This window comes from Emydura macquarii, unplaced genomic scaffold, assembly GCF_026122565.2.
Source record: "Emydura macquarii macquarii isolate MOO-44397 ecotype Brisbane River unplaced genomic scaffold, CSIRO-AGI_Emac_v2 contig_2531, whole genome shotgun sequence".
Classification (NCBI taxonomy): Eukaryota; Metazoa; Chordata; order Testudines; family Chelidae; genus Emydura; species Emydura macquarii.
In genome coordinates this window covers 2942311-2956800 of record NW_027132668.1, presented here as the reverse complement: position 1 = coordinate 2956800, position 14490 = coordinate 2942311, and the positions used below count along the sequence as shown (strand labels likewise).

Below are 14490 nucleotides of genomic sequence, written 5' to 3'. Positions count from 1 at the left end.
AACCGGTGTCTGAAGCACTACACATGACAAAGCTCTCTGAGCAGATGAGCAAACTTCCACTGTTAACATTTTGGGTCTCTTATGTAGGAAATGCTAGTCATTTAATAAAAGTCCTGACTATTACTGCTATAGTCCATAAGCATATATAACTCTGGATCTATATCCATGCCCATATTCTATTTGCCAGAACCATCCATCTCCTTTTCTCCCAACCACTGTAGAGTTCAGCTAATTTCCAATAGTGATTACAAATTCCTTCACCTCACATACAACTATACCTACAGCTTTCCACATCTACCTACCTCATGATTAGTCACAGACAATATTCCAGTCCCTCTAACGGTTAACAGTGAAATATACAAACCTCATATTTTTGTATGCCACAGAAACACCACCATTCCCCGTTCTTGGAACATTGACCCAAGAATCTAATATACTTCACCCTACTACCCCATTTCATACATACACAAAACCTTTAGTCTACCAAATCCATCCTCCCCATTTTTGTTCTAAGATACAACCTTCTAGAAAGTGTGCTGATATAATCAAATAAAATATTAACACCACTTTGGACTTCTAAAGCACTGTCCATGAGAGGAACTAGTGGGTCTTTCAAATAATGAATTAAGCTTTACAACTCCTTTGTAGTTCGTATGATTCTCATTTTACAGATGGAGAAAATGAGGCATAGAGAAATTCAATGACTTGCCCAAGGTCACACTGTCAATCTGTGGCAAAGTCAGAAATACAGCCCAGAACAACTAACTCCCAATCTTGTGTTTTAACTAGAAGACTACATTTCCTCTTCAACACACAATTTTATCTTGTCTAGTCTACATAAATTGATGTCAAAATTTGATGGAGACAATCAGTAACACACACTGAGACAGATATGTAGACTGTATAATTTCTTCCTTTGTAGTCAATATTGAAATCTATCTGAAGTGTCTACTCAAGGAATCACAAAAAAAAAAAAAAACGGTGCTTAATACAGGTGGTCATCTAACAAAGGTGAACTTCTAAATCTGTATACAGTTCAAGCAACTTTGGGATGATCTCTTTAAAAAGTTTTATATAGGTTTCACTGTATCAGTACTCTTTTTAGGTGGATATGGAGGTAGAGCATCCTATCATTTTTATGTTTTCATGGAGTTTTTTTTTAGATTGGTGTAAATGGGAGAAGAATCAAGCATTCATTGTCAGAGTTAAGGATACTGGTAAGGCTCTTGACTCAGAATTTTGTGTTTTCCAAATTAATTTTTCTCCCTCTTTACAATATTATGGTAATGTTGTTTTAAATGACTGATATCCCTTCAAGGGAAGCTTGCAAAGGCAGGAGACATAACTACCTCTTGCCACCAAGAAAGCTCACTATGAAACTTCCTTCCACCAAAAATCAGATAATGCCCTGACACTACTTCCTTTGATGATAGCATTTAAAAAGACTCAAACACTAATATATTCCAAAATAATTACTAATACAATTAAGGTCACTAATGGAATATTATAAGGAAGTATAAAAATATAGTTTTTCAGATTGTTGCTTTGTGTGATGCTGGAAATTGGGTTTCCAAAAATAGGGGTTCATTAATAAATAGCTAGGGTTAGTGTTGGTCTGTTAGAAATGAGAATAAGTCAGGAGATAATTCAGCAAATAGATGAGTCTCAGTATTTCTTCCCTTCTATTCCTGTCACAGAAAAACCTGTATTGCATTTCCAAATATTGTGGGACAGGTGCTAGACACACAAAAGAACTTAGGTACCTAAGTGCCTAAATCCCAGAATCAGGCCTCATTGGGATTCACAAAGCTCCCACTCAGCTGTCCCTAGCTTTATATGTCCCTACGCTCACTCACCACCTTCATTTCTACAGCAAAAGTTCCTTAGGTGCCTATTTTTCTGCCTTTGAGCATACACACTACAGCCACACACTGGGCATCTGAACATCTAGGTCCCAAAGCAGTGCACAAATTGAGAAAGGATAGGTGCTCCTCTGCTTAACTCGCTTGTGGGGCCCAATATGGAAAGTATGTTGAGACATCATTTACCAGATCAGGTCCCTATATATAATCTTACAGAAAAGAGCTGTGGGGAGAGAGATGAGGACCTCCTTCATAAATTGTAGCCCAGAAGTTGGGGTACTCACCTGGGATGTGGTAGATCCCCAGTTCAAGTCCCCCTTTGCTGGAGGGAGAGAAGAAATTTGAACACGGATCTGCCATCCTTCAGGTGAGTGACCTAGTCCCCTGGGCTATGAGATATTCTGATCTCAATACCTCCTGTTGAAGCTGTTCCACTCTATGGATAGCTAAATAAAAAAAGTCATTGGAGCAGAGGACTGGCTCGTGGGTCTCCCACCTGCCAGGTGAGAGCTCTAAAGTACAGACTACAGAGCAACTCTCATACTTTCTCTCTCTCTCTGGCCCAGGGGCTGGGGAGAGAGAGATAGAGGCAGAGGGGACTCACACAAGGATGACTGAAGCCTGGTGGTTAGACCACTTACCAGGGAAGTGGGAGCCCCAGGAGCCAGTCAACCTGCTCCATTTTTTCCAAATTATTTATCCAGTGGAACACTTCAACAGGAGAGACTTAGGGAACCCCAAATAAGGATATCCCATAGCCCTGTGGACTATGGCACTCACCCAAGAGGTGTCAGAGCCCTGTTCAAATCCTCTCTCAACCTCAAGTGCAGGGGGCACTTGGACAACAGTCTCCCACATCCCAGGTGAGTATCCTAACCACTAGGATAAAAGTTATAAGAGAAGTCCTGCTCCATCATCCTGGGCTTCTTGAAAATATGGCTGAGAAGCCCGAGCAGAGGGTGGCACCTCCCTGCAGCCTGGACTTAGGCTATTCAAGGGGTGGGGGACTTAGCACGTATCCCTCAGTTTGGCATCTCCCATTGTCTAGCTTAGGTAAGGAATCACCTAACAATCTGGGTTTTCTGAATCCCATTCTGAGGTGCCTATCTCCTAGCAATGACACCCTAGGCAATCTCTTCATAAGCCTATGGCAGCAGTTACCCCTGTGTCTTGATGGAATAGTGGCTGGACCAAAATGAGTTAATGTCATTGCGACCTGGTAATCAATTCAAATTTGGCCAAGCTGCCTCATCAGCACGGAGGGACAGCCAAGACAAATTTGCTGTCTTAGACCGCTGCCTAATCTGCCTATAGCTAGAATAACCCTTGATAGGGAGCCTAATTGCTGAACTCAAATTTTGTAAATCCAGTGATTTTCTAGGCACCCAAGATTCTTTGTGAATCTCACCTCTAGTGTGTGACTGAAGTTCTGCTAATTTGTTAGTTATGTTACTAAATTTATAGCACAGATTTTTGACCTATCATGTGAAATCTTGGCCCCACTGATGTTGATCATAAAACTCTCATTGACTTCAATGGGGCTGGGATTCTATTTATTTCTAGTTAGTGCATCTGTTTTCCAGTAGCTGATTCAGAAGACAGTGGGGCTTTTAAAGAGAATTAGTAGGCAACATGTTGCCTTGCTTCATATAAATGAAACAAAAATAGAGATACAGTAGACTTCTATTATCCTGGGCAGCCAATTCTCTCCTTTGTCCACTGAGGTACAATTTTCCATCCTTTGTTTTCAGAACACCTTTTATTTTACATAGAAAAATATAAAATGCTATTAGAAAAATCAATGTTGTACCATTATTTATAGCACATGCCGTGATATTGCCAAAACTATGGGCACCTTCCATTAATCGGCTCAAACTTTCTTCCCTTGCCCTGACCTAATGGTTACTGTGACTGCAAAAAAAGTCAGCCTTCCAAGTTCTATATCCCAGTGGCTCTCAACCCTTCCAGATTACTGTACCCCTTTCAGGAGTCTAATTTGTCTTGCATACACCAAGTTTTACTTCACATAAAAACTAATTGCTCACAGAATCAGACATACAAATACAAAAGTGTCACAACACACCATTACTTACTTTCTCATTTTTACCATATAATTATAAATCAATTGGAATATACATATTGTATTTACATTTCAGTGTATAGTATACAGAGCCATTGTATAGTATGACATTTTAGTTTGTACTGACTTTGCTAGTGCTTTTTACTTAGCCGGTTGTAAAATTAGACAAATATCCAGATGAGTTAATGTATCTCCTGGAAGACCTGTGCATACCCCCTGAGCTATGTGTACCCCTGGTTGAGAACCACTGCCATATCCTGTCATATGTAAGTAGACTCTTTTTCCCTAAGCACTTTTTTCCCCCCTTTAAAATATTTTGTTGCCTGAGCCTGTGTTTCCAGAGATCAGCAAGCGTCATAAAAAATTGGACTGGACAAAGCAATTAAGACTATATTGTCAGTTAGAATCTTCTCTGGCAGAGGGGAGGAGTAGATGACCTAATAGGTCTCTCCCACCTTTAATCTCTATGGGCCTGTGCCTTGCATGAGGATTGGCATTCTGGGATATATAGAAGAATTAAAATAGAGACAGCATATTAAGGGCAAGCATTTGTTTATTTTTCAGTGGCCAAACCCTTAAGTCTTCACTCTGTTATTATTTTATCCTTACTCATGTAAAATTCCCACGCAATTCAGCGGGGGCTGAGTAAGAGCTGAGTAAAATCTTAGGACCCAGTTGCCCCCATCCTTACAGTTTACCATAGGAAGGGACTTAGTGGCAGGAAAACTCATTGAGTTCTCCCTCAGTTTCCCTATAAATATTTTTGTTTGGGAAGGGGTGGGATTTAGTCCCCGATACCCTCTATGAAAGATACAATCAGCCCAATCTCCAAAAGCTACAGACCTCAGGGATCCACTGAAAGGGCAGGGTTTTGTGCCTCCAAACCAGATGCTAAGCCCCCTGCTGCTCTCCCCAGCTCCATGACTATCCAGCTATAAGGTGCCAGGCTGCCTGGATTTGCCCAGTCAGTGGCTCTTTCCACTAGTAGGCTGAGAATGGACAGTGAGACTCCTGCCCTCCACCTGGCAAGGGCATGATCCCCATGAACAAAGGGTCAGACTGATCAAGTACTGAGTAAGATCTTTAAAATTTGGCCCAGATTCATAGTCAGAAAATGATGTCATGAAAGCTTAATGGGTGTATTTGAGATACACCTCATCCATCCCCAGAATACAGATCCAGTTAAAATTCTGTGATAACTATGATGGCACAGTTCTCTTTTCTCAGCTCTCCTCTTTGAAGCTAGAGACAGACAGACACTGTGTAGCAGAGGGAGTTACTACTGTAATTAGCTTTTTTTTTTTGAATGCTATAATAAACAATTTCAGAATAAAATTAAGTACATAATCACGGCTGGTCTGAAAAGTACAGCTGCTCTAGAGAGGGCCAATGCATGCACCATCCTCCACGTAAAATATTCTGTTTCCTTTAGTTGACTCAGGTTATTTTTTGCCAATCTGAATAAAACTTTTTTGGGGAGTGCCTGTATTTTTTCTTCTCTCACTTTATCTGAGCATTAAATCTAAATAAGGTTCTTATCCATCTCCCATTTCTTATACTACTAAGAGGACAATTTAGTTCTGCTGTTAAGGAATCAGTTGAATAAACATCTAGAAGAGGGAATGAAGCAGGCCACTTAATTCAAGATCATTTCAACTGCAGACTGAGTAAAACAAAATGATTTTCAAGAGTGAAGACCCTTTAAATGTGAAAGTAAATAACAGATAGCTTTAACTATGAACAAACAAGGCTGAAAAATCACACTAGGCTGATCAAAATGTGATATTACTTTAAACATTCCAAAAGATCTCACCATGGTTAATAGTATTACAAAGAAATATCAAAGGCAGTAGGAAAGCTTATTATAAAGTCTTGTTCCAATTTGAGTTTTTTTCATCCTGAAAACATTTTGCAATTCATATGTAACAGAACATGCAGCGATGTCTCAAGAAAGAACCCAGTTATCGTAGAGTCTGAACAGAAGACACCATTTACACTGCAGCAGACCCTTGCTTTCCCATCACTCCATGTCGTTCCATGGGAAATAATGTGAGAAGAGAAATAACACACTCATATCACTGGAATTTAAGTAATTAAAAGCTAGAATCCAAAATCAAAACAAAACCTATCCATGGCTTTCAGTCATCCTTGCAAGCTCCACCCAGCAGATCAAACCTTGAGAGCATATTTAGGTCTCTCAGTCCTATAGCTGGGCATTCAAATAACATAATTGTATTCTGAGTCCCTGGCTGCTTAGTCTGTAGAGTGGAATAGCATCAATCTCAAAGGAGACAATTTTCTCACCCTCTTCCCATCTAGAGAATAAGTACTGCATTTGAGGCCATTGGAGAGACAGGCAGTTAAAGGAGAAAAAAGCAATGTTATCAAGAAGATATGTGAGGTGTTTAGATACACATATAGGTTGGCTTTTCATTGTGGTAAATTAAGCAATAAAAATATATGCTTGGTTTGCCGATGGGCAGATTGCCACAAAGGAAAAAAAGGAAACAAACCCATATTTTATTTATTATTTAAATAAAGAGTTTTGTACTGCTTGCATTTTGTTCTCAGTTTTCTGACAATAATATAAATCTATTTCCCCATCATTCCTTAATATCTATATTGTTTAGGACTTTATATGGTGTATGATTACTTGGCATTGGTACTGTTCAATCTGTACTAATCTGTATGCATTTATATTGTGTGAGCAGTTCTCTAATTGGTTTTCATCCAAGTAATCCCACAGAGAATAAGGTTACATGCTGAAAAGGCTGAGGTGAGAGACTGGTTAAAAGGGGAGCACAAACTCTTTCCCCATCCTTATTAAGAAGGCTCTGCACATCTGCATTTTCTAAAAACATTTCTAAACTCCCTCTGTGAATAAGCATAAAGTCTATACTACAGCAGAGATGGGGGGGGAATGAATTAATAATTTTTGGACAGCCGCACCCCTTTCTGCTTTATTCCTCCCTTGATGCTTTATGAACTGTAATTCTAGGGTTGTGAAAAAAATTAAAATAAAGAAAATTATTTAATAGAGAAGAGAACCTGATTTACTTTTAATGAGTTGAAAGCTTGGGGAATTCAGACCAAAGTTCTTCCCATAGGCGACTGTAGTATAACTGTAATAAAAAGCAAAGTTGGGTGAAGTAATATCTTTTATTGGATGAACTACTGTTGTTGAGGAAGACAAACTTTCTAGTTTACACAGAGTTCTTCTTCAGGTCTGGGAAATACACTCAGAATATTATGGCGAAATACAAGATAGCAATTTATGTAAAACAGTCTGTTCTAACACATATTTCAAGGGACCATTCAAGGTGAAGTGGCCTGTTAACACCTCTTGAGTCATGCGGGGGGGGGGGGGGGAAGGGGAGGGCAGGGAGATGGAAAAAAGAAATTGGGTTGGGGGAGTTAAATGGATTACAGATTATTGTAATAAATCAGTGTCTCTGTTCAGTCCGTTATTTTTAGTATACATTGAAGTTATGAATTTAAGATCCCAGGATCATCTTTTGAAGGTATTGTGCAGGTTTCCTTTGAGGATGATGACTGAGAAATTACATATGGAGTGATCGCTTTGTGAAAAGTGTTCACCCACAAGTGCCATGGTGTTTTTGTCTCATCATTTCTTTGTGTGGGTTCATTCGAGTGTGTAAAGATTGCCTGGTTTCATCCATATTGTTCTTATTGGGGCATTTGGTGCACTGGTGTGATAGGCATGTATGGGACCAGGATCTTGAAAGGTGTGTTGTGGACTGTGCTGATCATCATAGCAGATGAGATATTCCTACAGGTTTTGCTGCTGTTGTTCTGGCAGGGTCTAGTGCTGCTTTGAGTTGGTGTGTCCTGGTTTGTGGGAAACTTGCTTCCGATGATAAGCGTGGAGAAGCTCAGGCCAGAAGAGGGAGTTCAGGAAAAATCTCTTTCACAATGGGTTCCCTACCAGTATGGGTTTTAATTGTTTGATGATACCTGTGTGGATTCTGGTGTGGGGTGTGCAGTGGTTTTATTTCTGTATTTCGGGGTATTTGAATGGCCCATTCCATGATGCGATCTACTTCTCTGGTGGAGTGCTGTTGTTTGGTGAACGTGGTTTGAAGTCTGTTAAGGTGTATATTCCAGACTTTCTCCTTGGAACCTATTCTTTTGTATCTGGATGGATGGCTATAGATAACAGATTTCTTGGTATGTTTGGGGTGGTACTGGATTTGCAAAAGTAAGTATGGTGATCCATGGGTTTTTTGTATACAGTTGTTTGCAAGGTTCCATTGTTGAAGCTGATTATGTTGTCCAGGAAGTTGATGCTAGTGTGGTAGTGTTCTAGAGAGAGTTTAATGGATGGGTGGTGGATATTGAAGTTGTGGTGGAAATCTATGTGGGACTTTAGGTCGTCTGTCCAGAGGATGAAAATATCATAACTTACGCTAAGTAATCTTTTTCATCTTGTATTTAGCTGTGATGCCCAGAGTACGTTTCCCAGATCTGGAGAAGAGCTGTGTGAGAAAACGAAAACTTGCCTCTCTCAGCTACAGAAGTTGGTCCAATAAAATATATTACCTCATCCACCTTGCCCCTCTAACATCCTGGCTAAAACAACACTGCATATAGAAAGCAAAGACAGGCCAACCTTTTCAAAGTTGGGTGCCTACCTTCATATCTGGGTAGCTAAAAATAGCCTGAATTTCTTGGGTGCTGCTGAGCACCCAAAACTCCCATTGAACAATAGCTGCAGATGCTCAGTAGTTTTGAAAATGTGTATTATGGAACTTGAATTTTAAGAGAAATATACTCTGTATCTTAATTGCTGCCCACAATGTCAGCATTTATTTGCATATGCATGTATTTGTGTGTACATGATGAATTAATGTGGAATTTATGTGTTCTGTTGCATTTTAAAAAAAATATTTTACATTATCTTAGTCACATAGTTACTGAAAAATATTGAGGGTGGAATGAGATTTTTTTCTTCCTTAAGAACATAACTGCAAATCTTACCTCTCTGCAGAAAAATTGCATTTCAGTTTGCAAACACACATATATATTAACTGTCATTTAGATCTGCATATACTAGATTTTTCATTTGCTATCTTGAGGTTATGAAGCAGCTTTGATTAGATGTATTTTCTCCTTCTACGAAAGCTTAAGTCAATACAATGAAAATTGCAGATATAAAACACATTATATACATCCCTACTCACATGCTCAGAGAGTTAGAATATTTATTTTAAAAATACAGGATTTGTTTACAAAATTCACAACTTTTAATGATAGCATCCAGTAAGAATCTTTTTGAAAGCAAAGTCTATGGCTACTCCATTATTACTAGTGGGGAAATATAACTGTAGTCCATGAGGCTGCACAAAACCTCTTTCTACAATTTACTGAATCAGTGTAGTATTTTTAGAGAATTTTCTGGATTCAGAATTAGTTACCATAAGGCAGAGGATCTGCCTTACTCAATAAAATTTAGAAATCCTAACAGAGAGTTTTTCTTTGTCCTGGGCTTCCACTTTGATTAGCTGTTTTAAAATCCGGGCAGCAAAAGATTCTCTGAACCTTCTAAAATGATGGAAGAAACTAAGCCTAATGATGTTTTCTCAGAGAAACACCACAAAGATGACGCTTCTCTCCTGCATTCATAACTTTCTGGTTTCCACCCCTGTTAAATTCTTTAAAAAACTGCAAGATGACGTATTAAAATGTGGACATATATGACAAATACAAAGTTAAGGTTGGCCCCCTTTACCAGAAAATAAACAAACAAACAAAGCCATTGGTGCCCTGGCACTTCCAAATCTACCATTTACTATTTAACAGAATATTTATTCCATTAGCTAGCTGACTGGTGCAGCAATGATCCCCAGCAACACTGATTCCCTGTGGAGCAACCACAAATCCTGGATACCCCACTTGAGTATAGCCCCTTTCTTCCATAGTCTAACTTTTTCTGCTCTAAAATAATTAATGTTTGCTCATCACACAATGATTATATAGGCAAGAGTTGCCAAAATTCCTTATAACCTTCCATTCTCATCTCCCTCATGAAATAATCCATTCCTCCCCCCCTTGGGAACTTAACTGACTTCATACTGCAACTGGGATCTTCATGGTTTTACTAGACATACCCAATGTCTTGATAAGAATGGAAAACTATATTTCTTTGATCAGTTAAAACTTTACTTTAATTCCATTGACACCCCATACAAATTCATATTTTTACAGGGCAGTAGTATTTCAATGATCAGATTCTTATCAAACTTTGAAGAGGTAACATTCAATATGTTTTCTAATACAGAGAGATTATCTTAAATCTGTACAAAACTTTTAAAAGATCAGGATCCTACACATAGATATCTGGGAGTTGGATATTAAAATCCCTGCTGATATTCAGACTCATTTTTGGGGGAAATAAGCTTCTAAATCAGTTATATGAATCTGATTACCTAACATCAACAACTGCACATACCACAATTCAGAGATTATACTGAACACACAGAACTGATTGTGAAAAACATTAGGTTTTCAGTGGTATTGTAAACTTAAATGTTTCAGAAAATGGTCAAAATGCATGCGAGTATGATATTGAGGCTTCTGTCTGAACTATGTTCATAGCCTTGCTAAATGTTGATAGCAATACAGAATTATTTTCTTTTGATGACTGGAATATTTTTTATTACTGCCCAGTGGGATAATCCACATGTTCTTTCTGTGTTTAATAAAATATGGAACATCTTCACAACAGAGAAACTTACTCCTCTAATTTTTTTTTAAATCCGTATTATCATGGTACCTGGACACAGTTTATTACCTTGACTGAGTCAACTATGTCACAAAACCAGAAACGTGTACTTTGATCCCTATTAAAAATTGATGAGAGCTCGATATAACTTTTGCTTTCATCTGTATATGATTGTGTGCCATTTTCCTTTGTATTTTGGTACTTGTGCATTAATTTCACATTTCTTCTATACAATTACATATTTTAATAATTGCTTCTGTTTGCTTCCCCCTAAATAAATTATCTAACTTTCTATAAATTAATATAGGTTGTTTCCAGTTTATACCAAATAAAAGAATGTACAGAGTATATTTAGAAGTGCTAAACTATGAGAACTGCGTTTTTAATATCCAAAATGTCACCACACAACACTGAGTTTACAGTCATCCATGGTAACCTTTATTACACGTCTAACTATTTTTGAATATCAAACTTTTTGTTGTTTTCTTTGACTGTTTATACATCAAACTACCTTAGGACGGCTTAAATAGTGTTGATGTATAAAAAAAGAATTTGTTTCAGCCAACAGAATGCATAGGCTCAAGGGCCGTTTAACTTAGCTCAGTCACTTAGTTTATTTTGCATTAGAGGAACTTCTCATTTAATTTACCAGTCTATAATAGGTAACTTTTTTCAATATGGAGCTAAAGGTCACGATTATATGTAAGGAAAATTAAGCCGATGTTCTTGGTTGCCTTACAGTTCTCCTAGTTCAACTACTCCAATAAATGAACATGTACAACAAGCCGAAGGGCTTTTTATTACAAATTTAATTCATTTCTCTAGACAACTGTGAAATTTGCCATTGACATTAGTCATTACCCCAAGGCGAACTAAAAGATGATCTCAGTTAATAAATGATCCTTAACAAGGAACGCTCCTATCTTCTGTGATATTGGCACAGGCACATTTTATTAATGCAGGACTAGCTTCCTGCCAGAACACTAGCGTTCACGACTATTTGGTGTACTTGTTTCCTCTTCCTGCTCCTGATATTAATAATTATGCAACAGGATAATTAGCAACACAAAGAGACAGTACTATGAGCTTGCAGCTAGATTTTCAGCATGTTAACCTTCTGGGAAATAAAGAACAGAAGCAAAGAGTCTAGCCAAATAACCAATGCAGGTTGATTTCACAGTGTGTAAAAGGCTAATTATCTGTGAAAAGTCTGACCTCAAGTAACAAAATTACACAAATGTGCAGGCATTTTATTTTAAATAAAACTCAGACCCATGAGTTCATAATGTGAAGACTCATGGCTAACTGTCTCCACAGAACTGTTTGTGTACATATGTATACATATAAAGATGTCTAACAGGAAAATAATGGTTTCCTACAATAAATGTTAACTAGTTATCCAAACACCTGCATAGGTATAGTAAAATAGTTTTTTCCACAGCCAATACAATGTAAAAAATATATCCAGTATGTGACAGAAGTAGGTTAAGTACATTTTGTTTACTGGAGACAGGCTACAGTAAAAAGCAAAAAAATATTACTACTTTTTTACAGATACCATGTGTAATTCATTCTGATATAAGAATATTTATCCACTAGCAGTAATAACAAACCACAATTTTTGTCATAAAAAAAATAAATTGTATTTGCAAAAAGCAAACACATTACAGAATGTGTAAAAATGCAATATTCCCATTTTCTAGTCAGAGTTCCAATTTATTGAAGTAACAGAGCAGAAAATGCACTGACAGCTGTTACATTTTATTGCGAATTAGTATATACGTTTTATATCCAGTGAGCAAATGCATGATACATTGTATTCCAGTAATTGCCACTGGCTTTCCAAATGGAAACTGAATGATCTTAGTGCAATTACACTCAGGAGAGTAAATGTAACAAGCTACAGTTCTACATTATAGCTCTTTAACAATACCAAGAATTTTACTCTTTAAAATAAAATAAAAAGGTCAAACTATATATCTATCTCCACAGAAATAGATAACATATTCCTATATTTATAGCTACAGACTGTAAGAAGAGTATTGTTACTATTCTGGTTTAAATTAAGTTATGTATGTCACAGCCTACAATGTTTAGAAAGTTCATAAGAAAGATGTTTAAGTTTTCAATCACTCGAGTTATTTCCTCAGCATCAGTACTTTCCCCCTCTGTCTGTAGGTGGGGGAGGAGGGGAGAATAGTTGAATACTTTGAATACATACCATCAAAACATCTGATTTCATATCTGAACCAAAATGTTGGCTATTCCTTCACCACATATTTTCATTTGATACTCTTTTTTCATACAATAAAACATTTGTTTCTTAAAAGGTTTAATACATTTCCTTCAAAGATAATCTTTTTAATGTTTCCCACGGTAGGTTTTCTTTTCCGATACTCTCACCTGTGGTATTAATAACCCTAAAAGAGCCTGTATGCTGAGAAATAAATATTTGAAATGCATTAAGAAATTTTTTTACACTAACCTTCATAACATATTTTAAACCATTTCGTTAGGCAACCAGTCTTGTGACAGCTTCTGCACCTTCAAGCTCTACCGTGAGGCATTCAGTAAAGCCGGCAGTCTCCTCCCCTCTAGTGGTTACCAGCTCTCTTTGCAGCAAACACAGAAAGAGAAAGATCTATAGAGGACCACCTCAGGGCCATTTGTGTAATTTTTCTAAGCTTACGGGGGGGAGAGGGGGGAATAGACCAGGCTGTCTATCACTGAAGCAAATAAAATTTATCAGTCATTTAAAACAATATGTTAGTGGTGACTACAACTTAATCAACACCAACCTGCTGACATAGATTTGCAATTTGAGCAGGTTATTAGTGATCGAATTAACAACGTGTCACAACTTGTATCTGAATTATTAAAAGAAACTGACTAATGCAACGGGACTATAAACAACGAGCAAGACGACATTTTTTTCAGGCATGATGACTGTAATATGATACAACTCTTGAAAAAGTAGTATTAGAAACTATGCCTCTCTGATTTCATCTTATTGTGTGTGCTTACAGATTCTTGCTGCAGTTATTTACAAAGTAAAAAGAGCCACTACTCAGCCTGGGCTGAAAGTATTATCAAATGGCTAGCAAATATTCCTAATGGCATGGCTCATCCACTACTGCAACTCTATTACAAGACAAAGAAATAAAACAAGCAGTTGGCCAGGTTCCTTAGCTGCCCCTTTGTTAAACAAAAATGGTCTAATTGGTTCTTTCTATTTGGAGTAAGGGCCTTTTGTCAGATTCTGCTTCACAGTACAGCAAGGCCACCTTTTCAAACATGTAAGAATCGCATGTGCGTGCAACTGTGGTATCTGTGAGTAAATTCACTCCATACAGAGTTCTAGTACAAGGCCTATACACCACTCAAGTCCCATATAAGTCCCCTAAATTGGTCTTAAATGTCTCACAGGACTTGTGCTGGCCCTCTGCACAGGAGTGAATGTCACAAATATGGCCATAATGGTGCACATTTGTGCATGCAGACCTTATTATTTTAACAAATTACCCCAATTAGGGCCTATTCCAAAGCTCACTGAAGTCAATGGGAAGCTCTAGGATCAGGCCAATGTTTCAATAACCGATAGTATATTAACTTGTTTTCAATGTCAGACAAAATAAATTATATTAGTGGGAACACTGTGAACAGATAAGAGCATGAGATGCACAGTTCAGTTCTAGGTTACACTTCAGTATTCTGCAGAACTGGATCAGGATTTTGGATCAAGCACAATCCAGTTTTGAGTGATTTCTTACAACTCTACCAATCAACTTGAGAGTATTTTTCATTAA

The 14490-nt window shown here is 37.6% G+C and overlaps 1 long non-coding RNA gene across 1 annotated transcript in view; it reads right to left on the bottom strand.

Moving 5' to 3' along the window:
- Window positions 1-14490, bottom strand: part of LOC137163352 (uncharacterized) — a 92851-nt gene that overhangs the window by 60259 nt on the left and 18102 nt on the right. The window lies entirely within an intron of this gene.